The 12,841-nt window shown below is 44.3% G+C and overlaps 1 pseudogene; it reads left to right on the plus strand.

Moving 5' to 3' along the window:
• The first annotated feature begins 7,895 nt into the window (after positions 1-7,895).
• On the plus strand, positions 7,896-8,102 carry LOC101535081 (SNRPN upstream reading frame protein-like; annotated as a pseudogene).
• The last annotated feature ends 4,739 nt before the right edge of the window (positions 8,103-12,841 follow it).

Raw genomic sequence — 12,841 nt, forward strand, 5'->3', positions numbered from 1 at the left:
CCCAATCCAGCCATTTGTACCCTCTGCCTCTTACCACCTAGATTTTAGCAGAGCTCCTCCTAAGTATGTGTGTATGCTTCACATCTATGTATGCATGAAGCAGTCGGACTCCAGGATCTCCAAGTTACCACTCAGACAGGCCTCAAGTGGGGAGGTTGCAGAGACAGCCCTGAAACTCTCCAGGGTTTTTCACTTTTCCAGCCCCCTATAGAGAGTAGCACATGGAAAGGTTAATGCAAAGGCTCTGGTAGGAAGTGACCTACACCAGTTTCAGGAGCCTCAATCCCAGGGATTCTCCTTCATCTGTTGCCAAAAGAACATCATTTACTCTTTGATGGGACTCGACCACAAGTCAGGAGTTACCAGCCACCTTCTGCCTCTTCAGGAGCAAAGTAGGCAGGTGCTGAGGGACACATAGGAAAAACCAGCGGAGAGCTGAGAGAGTGGTCTGAGAGAGAAGCACTGGCACTCCTACCCCACAAACTGTCCCAGGACACAGTAACTGAAAGCAGCACAGCACTGCTTTGGGTCAGGAAGCTGGGGCAGCATGGCTGGGTGCAGTCAGGATATGGACTGGAACCGTGAGTGTGGTGGTCTCCAGGCTCTGCACACTCACAGCCAGGGAACCCTGTGTGGAGCTCACTCTCATGGGTGTTAGCAGGCCTGAGTCCTTGCTGGCATGGCACATAGACCTCAGTTTCCTGACTTTGCACCTCTCTACAACCTCTCCACAGTGCTGCTTGCAGCAAGGCAGCCTGGCTCCCAGAGACGGAAACCCAGTCAGCAAAGGCGAGCAAGGCACAAGTCACAACCTTCTGCCACCTCACCTAGGAAGTGACATTGCATCACTTTTTGCTATGGTCTCTGTGTTAGAAGCAAGTCTAGCTACGGTCAAGGGAAGAGGATTACCCAGGCACAGATACATCGGCAGCCATCTTACAAACTGCCTCCCCTGACAGTTGAGCCCAAAGCCAGATAATTTCTGGTTCTTTCCAGTTACAAGATGTATGTTGTCTCTGTGCTGTATTTAGTTCAAGATGGGTTTCTGTCACATCATGTGTAGCCCCAAACAGCTTTTCACTAATACATGATCCCACACATTGAGGAATAACACTATCGTCAGTGAAACACCAGAGGGGTAAGGGTGAGGTCATCAAACAAGCCGCAGCCCCACTGGACGCAAAACTGTAGAATTCTGAAATTCTTAAACCTGTAAGATCCTTGATGATATTTTTGGGTTTATTCTGCCTGGTTATAAAAATCCAGCACTCTGAGAGTCTTCTCGGCTAATTTAGCATGCCTGTGTCAGTGTGAGAGCATGCCAAACTCCGGATTCTACTGCCAAAAATGACAGTGAATAGAATTAGACCATCAGGAGTGCAATTAGTTTAGACATGCTATTAACACCTCAACCATGAACACAGAAGGGGAAATTAAAGCAGTGGAACACTGAAAGAAACTTTAGCTTAGAATAAAATTCTGCCTCACTTTTTTAATTGCAATGTCAATTTAATAAAAAATATTATCTATATACAAATCATGTGAACTTCTAATGACCACTTGTACATTAAGAGAAAAAAATATCTGCTATTGCTAATATGTGTTTCTAGCTAATAAACTATTCTGTATATGATGCTGATATGAGAATTTTTCCTTTCATACCCACCTTTAAAATGTATTCTCTTCAGCACCCAACTTGGGGTTCATGGGGTCTCCCAAACACTCAAGCCCAGCAGGGAGAAAGCTTTATGCAATTTATCATTAGGGGCCAGTGTTGTGGCATAGCAAGCAAAGCCACTGCTTCAAATGCCAGCATCCCACATATATTTTGGTTTTTGTCCCAGCTGCTGCACTTCAAACCCAGCTCCTGCTGATGGCTGGGAAAAGCAGCAGATGGGCCCCTGCTGCCCACATGGGAGACCTGGAAGAAGCTTCTGATTGCAGGCTTCCTTCCAGCCCATCCCCGGCTGCTGTGGGGCCAGCTGGGCAACAGACCAATGGATGCAAGATTTCTGTTTCTCTCTTTATACAGCTCCGACTTCCAGATAAATAAATAAATCCTCTTTTTAAAAAAACTGTATCTGTGGCCTGAAGTACTGTATTCTTAGAGAAAATTTTCAGCATTAAGGATTTTAACAGAACAGGTCCATGTGCATTATGGTGCTCTACTTTACCCATATCAAAGTTGCACGCCTGAGTGTGCTGTTGAGGGCCTGGGGGAAGTTGGGTAACATAGATGGATGAATTTCTGTGGGGTGAGGGCCTAGTATCTGCATTGAGACAACACTCTACAAACTAGGATTCCCAAAGTGTCAAACAATCTGCCCTACTCCCCACATAACCATAGTCACCCTTCTCATCCCTGTTGTCTCTTCAAAGCTCACCCTTCTAGTTCTCTAATAGACACCCTTGCTTTTCTTTTTATCCTAATCTTTAATCTTTATTAAGATTTATTTGTGAAACATCTGGGTTTGGGGCAGGCCAAGTTGCAGGAGCCAGAAACTTGAACCTGCTCTCCCACGAGCGGCAGAGGCCCAAGCATCGGGCCACCTCCCACCGCCTTCCCAGATGCCTCTCTGGGTGCTGGATCAGCAACACATAGCCAGGACTTGGACAGGATCCCATTATGGAATGCCAGCATCACAAGTAGCATCTTAACTCACTGCACCACAACCACCAGCTTCACCTGCCTTCTAGCCATCAAGACAGCAGCCCACGCAGCCTACTAGGTTCCCCAGAATCACTCACTGATCTCATTCATTAGATTTATACAGCTTTGCTCTTAAGGTGGGGGTACAGGTACCTCCTATCTCCCTACTTGAGGCACAACTTAACAGGAACTAGATAATGTGTAGACCTTAAAATACTCATATCAACAAGAGCAAAAACAATAGATTAATTTACTACATAGTCTAAGATAATTGTAGGGCCTAAATGATGCTGCATTGATTCTGTGAAGTTAACAATATTTTCTTTATTTAAGTAAACAATCTTATAGAGGAAAACAAGTAAAAAGTTTCAAATATACCAGATTTTAGTTCAGGGACAGTCATTTCTGATGTTAAATCTTTTTCATCATTATGAGAACAATTTGTGTTTAGGTAGATCTTAAACAGAAAACCTAGTCTTCAAGGAGAAATTATAGTCAAAGCAGATGAAATACTTGCTAGCTGCATAACAGAGACAGGCAATCTGATTTTGCACATGTCTGTCTAAGAAAATTTGAAATTATCGTTGACTATCCCAGGATAAATGGAAAAGAAATGTTTATAGAAATTCTGCATTTCTTTGCTTGTGTTCACCAAACTGCTACAGCAAATTTTTTGAACCACCCAGGATATAAGACCAAAGAAACCAGTTAAAACAGGTTTCTAATTAAAATACTGCCATATTTGCTATGCTTCATTTTCATTTCTTCTCATGTTTATAGTTTTCCTCCACATGGCTAATAGTTAAATGGGATGAATAAAGTGAATAAGTCACTTTGAAGGGAACTGTTGTGCTTTCCACCCTGTATACAGTACTTTATACCCTGGGTGGCTGAGTCTCACAGGCAAGCACACACTAACTTAATCTTTCAGACATAAGCTATACACCTGCTAGGTACTGGGGATGCAAACTTGAATAATAAATGGCCCTTGACTCAAGAAGTACAGTCTAGGAAAAGGGTATTTAGACTGGTGCTTAGATTACCTGTGTCCCAAAATCAGAATGTGTCTGTTTGATTCCTGTCTCCAGCTCCTGACTCCAGCTTCCTGCCTATGCAAACCCTGTGAAGCGGCAATTATGACTCCAGTAACTGGGTTCCTGCCATTTACCTGGGAGACTCAGACTCAGTTACCAGCACCTGGCTCTAACCTCAGACACACAGGGGCCATTGCAGTCATCTGGAATACAAACCAGTGAACAAGAACTTCCTCACTATCCCTTACCTCTCTTATATAAACAACGAGGTAACGCATAAATTGCTTTAAGTAAAAGTGCACAGTCACCAATGGTCAGTTCCACAAGTCTAGGACAAAGACTTAGGACAAAGACTTCCTATTGTCAAGACATATTTAATAATTTCATTGGGAGTCACACCTGGTCTGGGCCTCTTGGTTGCTAGGTCTGGGGACCACCCGGACCTATCTTGGGTGGAACCTGTAGTATCAAGTCGGCACTGTTTTCCCTGTGGTACCAGGGCAGTGTGTTGAGTTGGAAATGAACTTGCTCCTGGCTCAGCACATGTTGAGCTTGCTGTTGTCCCTCCAGCCCCACAGCCTTTCCTCATCACACAAAATGGTACCTAAGTGGCACTGGTGGGAGTCTGAAGCATAAAATGCACCCTATTCTTGCACCTGCCTGCTTTGGCTCTGCCACTCTGCTTCTGCTCATGTTTGATGCAAACACATCAGCAGGACAGGCAGTTCTATGCCTAGGTTCACCTCCTGAACTCCCGAATTCCCTCTCCCACCTGACCACAGAAGGAGTTCTGATCTCAGACCGCCAACCACTGCTGGGGTATCTGGTCACTACAACGATGCTCCGCTGTCTCTGCTGATTTCCCATGTCCAAGGGGTCTCCAGGTGTCCCTCTGCCATTGGCCTGTCCTCTCCTATTTCCCAGGATCACAGCCTCTCTGCTTCACCCGGTTTAATGATTCTCCATCTGTTTAAACATGTCCTTACCTATTCTGCCATCTTGTTTCTCTCTAGAAAAGTGTCTCAATGTTTAATAAAGTTTCCCTTAGTGTGAATTTAGTGGTGTTGCAGATAAAGCCACCACCTGCAAATCTAGCATCTCACATGGCTGCTGGTTTGAGTCTTGCCTGCTCTACTTCCAGTCTAGCTCCTTGCTGGTGCTCTGGGACTGCAGCAGAAGAAGGACCAAGTGCTCCCTGCAACCCACATAGGAAACCCAGAAGAAGCTCAAGCTCCTGGCTTTTGGCTTCAGCCTGACCCAGCATCAATAACTGCCGTCATCTGGTGAGTGAGCCAGTAGATGGAAGATCTCTATCCTTCTCTCTTTATCATTCTGACTTCCAAATAAATAAGTAAATCCTTAAAGTTTTTTATCCTTTATCCAATCCTCTTTCAACAGGCATCTGGGTTGTTTCTATGTCTTCACTACTGTAGATTGTGCTGCTACAAATATAGGATTATAGACCATCTTTCCACAAGCTATTCAAAGTAACAGAAAGGGAGGCAATCCTTCCAGACTCTTTCTGTGAAGCCAGTATCACCTTGATGTCAAAGCCAGGGAGAGACACAACAGAAAAAGAGAGCTACAGACCAATCAGTACCCCTAAAAACTGCTGCACTTTAAGACAAAGATATTTTCTCCTATCTCTTCTCTTGATCCTCTCTGGAATCTGCTATTGGGAGGTGAACTCCTTAGTGAGTTGTTCTAACATCAGAAGACATTGGTATCTCACAGGAAGGTGATTTTAAAAATCTGACTATTGTTTGAAGTAATTTGGATTAAACTTCAAGAGAAAGTTTGCAAGCCTGTGGATGTCCAAAGCAGTCATCGTCAACTGACAGGTCTTGGAATGTACATTTATGGGACAAGCAGAAGCCTGGGTGATTAATGGAATCTGTCACCTCTACTCTGACAGTAGCATGTTTAGTGAAGGGGACATTAAAATTCTTTCTGCTCAAGCTAGATGATCTTATAGCCCGCACAGGGTCAATCTATCCTCATCTGGTATTTGGGAAACAATAAAATATAACCTTCCCTTCTTGAAGAGCATTCCTTCTATAACTTGTTTATTTCCAATTTTGTTCAGATTAATGATGAAAATGCCAAGGACACAACCATTGGCACAGGCTGGAGATTTTTCAGCCTGTGAGATGTACTTATAAGATGAGATAGAAATGTACAAACCCAGGATAGGCATGGCCCATTCCCCTAACCATGACTACAGGGAGTGGTTGCAGAAGATACGATGAACCTGCATCCTTCAACAACCCATGAGATTCAGGGTTGTAAATCTCTGAGTGAGAAATAAGTTGGGACAGTTAGGTACAAAGCTCTGAGTCAGGAGTTGGAGTTCCCTACTCTGTGTAATCCTACCCACCTACTTGTCAATTCTACCCAAGGAGGTTATTTCCCCTCACCTGGATCCTAGGGGGTAACAGCATGTAACCACTTCCTTATCAGGTTCAGAAGAAGTCTGGCAATGGGGAGGGGCATTCTCTTCCTTCTCAGGAACACAGGACAAAAGGTACAAACATTTCTCTTTCTCCCACCCTTCCCCTCCAGGCCTATTTTATCCCTGAACGTCTTGGTGTTTGTGATTTTCTCTCCCTTTAAATAATAATAATAATAATAGGTTAGTAAAAATCTTACTAAGCTTTTCTTTCAAGATTCAGCAATCATTTTCTTATGTTGACCATCATTGTTACATCTATGTGACATTAATTGTAAACGTCACACCATTGATTTCACCTTTGTTAAGACTATGGTTAAAATCAGAGGCAACATTTTCTAAAGATATTTAGAAAGGAGATTTAAAAATATATATGATTACCACACATGCTAACCAAATACCAAGGCCAGGGATGATCTCAAAGAATCAAAATATACATCTTATCCCAGCCAGAGGGTCTTTCAAGCCAGATTGTAAAACCAGGTCCTTTGTTTGCCACCATCCATCATGTGAGATTTTTATTTTTTGCTGTAATGATTTACTGTCACACAACTCCTAGTGGAGAGCCCACAACAATTGGCTCACTTCTGTGGCAGAAAATTAAATCTACTCATCATATATTTGTTATGAAAAACTTGGGCCCAACAACAGCATCCAACATACAATGAGTCAAACATGGCACCTAAAGTAGTAAATCAGAAGGCCACTAGAGGGCAATAAAGGGCTATGACTTAATACAGCACTAACAGTCCAGTGAGAAAGCAGGATTAATAGAATTTCTATTAAGGAACAGTGTGCATGAACCAAAGGGGAGAGCGACGTGAGAACATGGTTGCAAAGAATCCATAAAGATCTGAGGAATAAAACACCACCATTTAACCCAAAGCGACAAAGAGAATAGATAAAGCAGGAAACACCAAGGAATAACAGCACTGCTGGGAATACTAAAATGAAGTGTTAAGCAGCAAGTGTTCAGCACCCCTATCAGAGTGCTCACACCAGAGTCTCAGCTCTGCTTCTGGCTTCAGCCTCTGTTCCTGTGCATCATGGGAGGCAGCAAGTGATGACCCAAGTTCGTGGGTCCCTGACATCAATATGACCTATGCATTCACTTCTGGAAGTATATCCAAAGGAAGTGGAAATTGCATATCAGAAAGTGGCCTGTCACATGGCCCAGGGCCATGAGCCCCTCTGTGAGGTGGTTGCTAGATCTGTCACATGGCCCGGGGTGGGGGAGTCTGGCACAGCCCTGGTCGCCTGGCTCAGGTCCAGAAGCCCACCTAGGAGAACTGGTGCTCCACAGTGCAGAGGACAGAGTGCTAGTCGGCAGACCATGGTGCACATGGAGGACGTGGTAGCCCATTGGGGCCTGCAGAGGACATCTGCTACCATAGCTGAGACCCTGGGACCCTGCAGCTACATGGGAGACCCAGAAGAGCTCCTGGCTCCTGGCTTCGGATTGGCTTAGTTCCAGCCATTGTGGCCGTTTGGGGAGTGAACCATCAGACGGGAGATCTTCCTCTCTGTCTCTCTTTCTCTATATATATATATATCTGCCTTTGCAATAAAAATAAATAAATCATTTTAGTTTTTCTTATCACTTCATTATCTTAAATATTATTTGACGTCTTAAATCTTTTTTTTAATTTCATTTTATGACACAGTTCCATAGGTCTGGGATTCCCCCAACCCCTTCCCAAGCCCTCCCCCCATAGTATTATACCAGTACAGTTCATAACCAATCAATTCCATCATTGCGGGCATGATGTGAGCAAAGAACTGCTTACATCTGAGATGGACTACAGAACGGCATGTGCCGCAAGTGGAAGTTCAAATCAAATGTAGGAGATCATTGAGCAATCACGAATGTCAGCTGAACCCGAGGTTCTCAGCAGCAGAAGCACCCGTGGTAGCTTTCCAGGTGGACCTGGGACAGCCATTCTTAGCTAATACATCAAGAGGCGGTTAAAGCACTATTGGATTTTCAAGACAATGCAATAAAGACTGACCATAAATTGAAAGAAGGAGAAGAAGGGCATCCAGGATACCAAATGGCATCTATATGGCAAGCTGACATCACACACAGTGGAATAACCCGTTCATTGCTTTTTGACAATAATGCTACTTCTGCCTTTTTTTTTAATTGACTAGTTTTATTAGTTTTATGATACAGCTCCTTAGGCTCAGGGATTTATGCTTCAATCCTCCCATCTCCCCTCCTGCTTCTTTATAACAATAGCATAGTCCTTCAACAACAGTCACAAGTCCATCATTCTCCTGTTTAAGTGTATCATGATATCGTAGGAATAGATACTGGTAGTTACTTCTGTCTTAACAGAACACGACGTTAATTCAAGCATCCCAATGAACAACAGTGGTGCTAATGGGAATATTCCAGTAGAGGGCAGCAGAGGCCCAGAGTAGGGCAGAAACCTGGGCCAGAGCTCTTGGATCACTGGAGGCCCGTGACACAGGGAAGCAATGGAGACAGTGGAGCAGTGTTGCAGTGACCGGATTTCTCAGTGGTAGTCAGCAATCAGCAATCAGTGACTGGAGTTTTACCAGCAACCAGGTGGAAGGAGAGTTTACCAGCTCAGGAGGTGAACCCAGGCAAAGAACTGCCCATCCTGCTGATTTGTTTGCTCAGACACAGCAGCAGACCCAAGTGGCGGTGCAGGATCACGGTGGATTTCACAGCCAAGACTCCAACCAGTGTCACATTGAATGCCACTCTGGGTACTGCAGCAAAGGCTATAGGACTAGAGGGACAACAGCGAGCTGTGCAAGCACTAAGCCGGAAGTGATCTAACTTCCAGTTAAGCACACTGCACTGCTCCCACAGGGAAAACAATACCAACATGACATACTACAAGTAACACTCAAAATAAGTCTGGGAGGCCACCAGACCTAACAGCCAGCAATCTCAGAACCCCACCAGTGTTATGTCAGGTGCCATCTTGTGCACAGTGGCAAAGGCTGTAGGACCAGAGGGACAATACAGAGCTGTGCATGTGTTGACTCAGGAGTGAACTCAACTCCAGCCCAGCACATTGGACTGGTCCTACAGGGAAAACAGCACCAACTTGGCACCCTGTGTGTTCCAATCAAAATAGGTCCAAGTGGCCCTCAGACCTAACGGCCACCTGGCAAGACCCAGTGACTTAGGACAGCTGGCATCTCCCTAATTCCAGGCATTGCTCGAGCCAAGTGTGGCAGAAAGGCTATGAGGGATCACAGGTGGTAAATCAGAGTGATGAGCCAGGAGCTGGGGCTACAGAGACTGTGGTAGAAGCCTCTCACAGGGGCCCCGCCTGAAACTTGCTGGAGGGAGTAGCTCAAGTGATTGCAAACGAAGAACCAGGTACTAAATGCAATCAGTAAAATCAATCTGTAGACCTGTGGGCAACACAGCACAGAAGCCTGTCCTCAGGAGAAGAGGCTGCTAGACAGAACAGCAATCACCAAGAGCAAAAGAGACAGCAGCAGGATGAAGACTGCTAGCGTCTCACGTGCAAAGGGCAAAAGTCTTTTCCAACTTCGGAGTTCACTGAGAAATGCACCAAGCAAATGGGAGATAAGTAATTTAGAAAACTTGTTATAAAACTTCTAATCAACAATGAGAAGCACATATAGGAGTCCAAGAAATTTAAGGAATATGTTACCCACCAAGACATACTACAGGGCATTGGTCATCAAAATAGTCTGGTACTGGTACAGAAACAAAGAAGAAAATCAATGGAATAGAATAGAAACACCAGAAGGGAGCCCACACATGTACAGCCAGCTAATCCTAGACAAGAGAACTGAGATAATCCAGGGAAAAAACCTAGTCTCTTCAACAAACACTGTTGGGACAATTGGATAGCAGCCTGCAGAGGTAAGAAGCAAGGCCCCCACCTATCACCTTATACAAAAATCATCTCTAAATGAATTAAGGACCTAAATCTGCACCCAGAAACCATCAAATTATTAGAGGAAAGCATAGGAAGCATTCTCCAAAATATAGGATTTAGGAAAGACTTTTTAGAAAGGTCACCAAAAGCACAGGCAATCAAAGCCAAAATAAAAAATGGGACTACATCAATCTGAGAAGCTTCTGTACAGCAAAGCAAACCATCAACAAAGTGAAGAAACAACAAATGGAATGGGAGAAAAATCATTGTATACTATACAACAGATAGGGGACTAATATCCAAGATTTACAAAGAAGTTCAGAAACTCAATGACAGCAAAACAAACAACCTTGTGAAGAAACAGGTGAGGACAATAAACATATATTTCTTTTTTTAATTATTATTTTATTTTGATTATCTATACATAGTTGATTAGGGCACAAAGGGGCAAGGGCTACAGGAAAGTGGGTAAGACCATGGTTTCCACATTTTTCCTATGTCTGGGGTAAGGAGGGAGATAAAGAGAGGAGCCCCACCCAGCCTCCCACCCATCCAGGGTCCCTGGCGTGGGGCATGCTCCGAGGGCACTGCCAAAAATGCTTCTCTGTACCAATGTCACGGCATGGGACATCAGTAGGATTCCTGGCTGCCCCCTCCATAGGTGCAGATTGACCCCCACTTACCTGTGTAGGTCTCCCACACTCACACATCTGGCTCCCAATTTCCCAAGATTCAAGTCTTTCCACTCCTCCACAGAAATTCATCCTCACTCCTGCCCCTGCAGTATGCTAGGAGGGTATACCCATTTAAGCTTCTTTCCAGCCTGTTTTTATTTTATTTTTTATTTGAATGGCAGACTTTACAAAGACAGAGAGACGGAAAGAGGTCTTTCATCCACTGATTCATTCCCCAAATGACCACAATGACCAGAGCTGAGATGATCCGAAGCTGGGAACCAGGAGCTTCTTTCTAGTCTCCCATGTTGGTGCAGGAGCCCAAAGTCTTAGGCCATCCTTAGCTACTTTTCCAAGCCATAAGCAGAGAGCTGGGTTGGAAGTGAAACAAACAGGACATGATCCTCTGCTAGCAGCCTGCTGTGCCATGGAGTCGGCCCTGCTTTCCCATCTTTTACAGGCAGAAGTTCACTGTTTACTCTGTTGATGTCTGGTTTCTGAATGTCAACTGCCTATTTCTTCTACCAACGACAGCATCTACAACAATCCCAGCACGTTCCCAATAGGCAGATGTCTGTGGGGTGGTAAATACAGCATGCCAATGAAGAGGACAGAGCTGACTGGAGACTGCTGTTGAGCCTGGATAAAGCAGGGCCCTTTGATATGACTCTCATTCTTGCCATTCACCTCCTCTGTGGCCCTTGTGAACATTACAGTCAATGAATCCGAAGGGTCAAGTATAAGAGGTAATTTTTAGCAATGAAAAATAAACACTCTTTTCCCCCTGCAGCCTGCAGAGGGGCTTCGATAACCATTAGACCCAACTTGTAAAGGCCTGTGCGGAGACCCAACCAGGAAAGTCCTCTGCACCCTAGAAATGCAGAAGGAATGTTTGCCAGTCTCCTGGGTAGGTCTCCAACACCATGGAAAGAAGACAAATTCTTTTCGATAAATGATAACATTGGCATGTATTTACCAAGCACTTATTCTGTGCCAGGCCTTTTTATCTTTTTGATTCTTGCAGATACCCATGAGGTAGATAATACTGTTATCTGCATCTGATTAATGAAGAAAATGAAGCGCAGGATTGCATGGTTGGCAGGTATTTTCAGGAATTGAACCCAAAAATCTGAGTCCATAGCTAGTTCTCTCTGTACCCCCAAGGCAGGAATCAAAACAGCCCTCTATCACCCATTTCCAAAGATCAAATGATGTCGTGACAAGGCCTTTAGCAGAACAAGGCTTTTAGTCTGATAGTTAGGACACTGGTTAGGATGCCTGTACTGGAGTACCTGTGGTCCAGTCTCCTGCTAATACAGATTCTGGGAAGCAGCAGTGGTTACTCAACTATCTTCCTGTTACACAAACGGAAAACCTAGCTCAGCTCTGGGGAGTGAGGCCTTTGGGAATAAGCCACTAGATGGGACCCCCAGAGTGCTCATGCTCAAGTCTCTGTCTCTGTCTCTGTCTCTGTCTCTCTCTCCCTCCCTCCCTCCCTCCCACCCTTCCTCCTTTTTTATATACCATCTCCCTTTTCCCTTCTCTCACTTCCTCTCAGATGAATATATAAATAAATGTTTAAAGTCATCGGCTTTTTCAGACTCACTTCACATACTGAGCCTATTGCAATAATACAACTTTAAAGACACAAGGATTCCAAATATTGGACAGACATCAGCTCAAATCCACTATTTACCATCATTTAATTCACAGGTGGGAAAGTTATGGAAAAAACTGACAATATAACTCAGGAAAGAATAACCCATAATACTATTCCATAGGTCTGAGCCAATTCTTTTGTGAAATTCAGAGAATTTCAGTTGAGTCAATAATCAGAGACAACTACCATGGCTGAGTACCACACTGGTCATAAAGCTGTGCAAGCTATGAAATGATACAAGGACAGAAAAACAGGCCAATGGGTGGATTGCAGACCCTCAAGAGAGAAGTTCATAAGGCCCCTTGGCTCACAATGAAGGCAACACGACATAGTACTGGGGAGAGAACTCTGTTTTTTTTAACAAAAGTGATAGATGGAAATGAAATGTGACCTCCACCACACACCACACACTGAAACACCCCAGGAAGGCTGCAGACCCAATGATGAAAAGACAATCAAGGGAAGGATCTGTAACAACATC

The sequence above is a fragment of the Ochotona princeps genome, chromosome 25 (genome assembly GCF_030435755.1).
Source record: "Ochotona princeps isolate mOchPri1 chromosome 25, mOchPri1.hap1, whole genome shotgun sequence".
Taxonomy (NCBI): Eukaryota; Metazoa; Chordata; class Mammalia; order Lagomorpha; family Ochotonidae; genus Ochotona; species Ochotona princeps.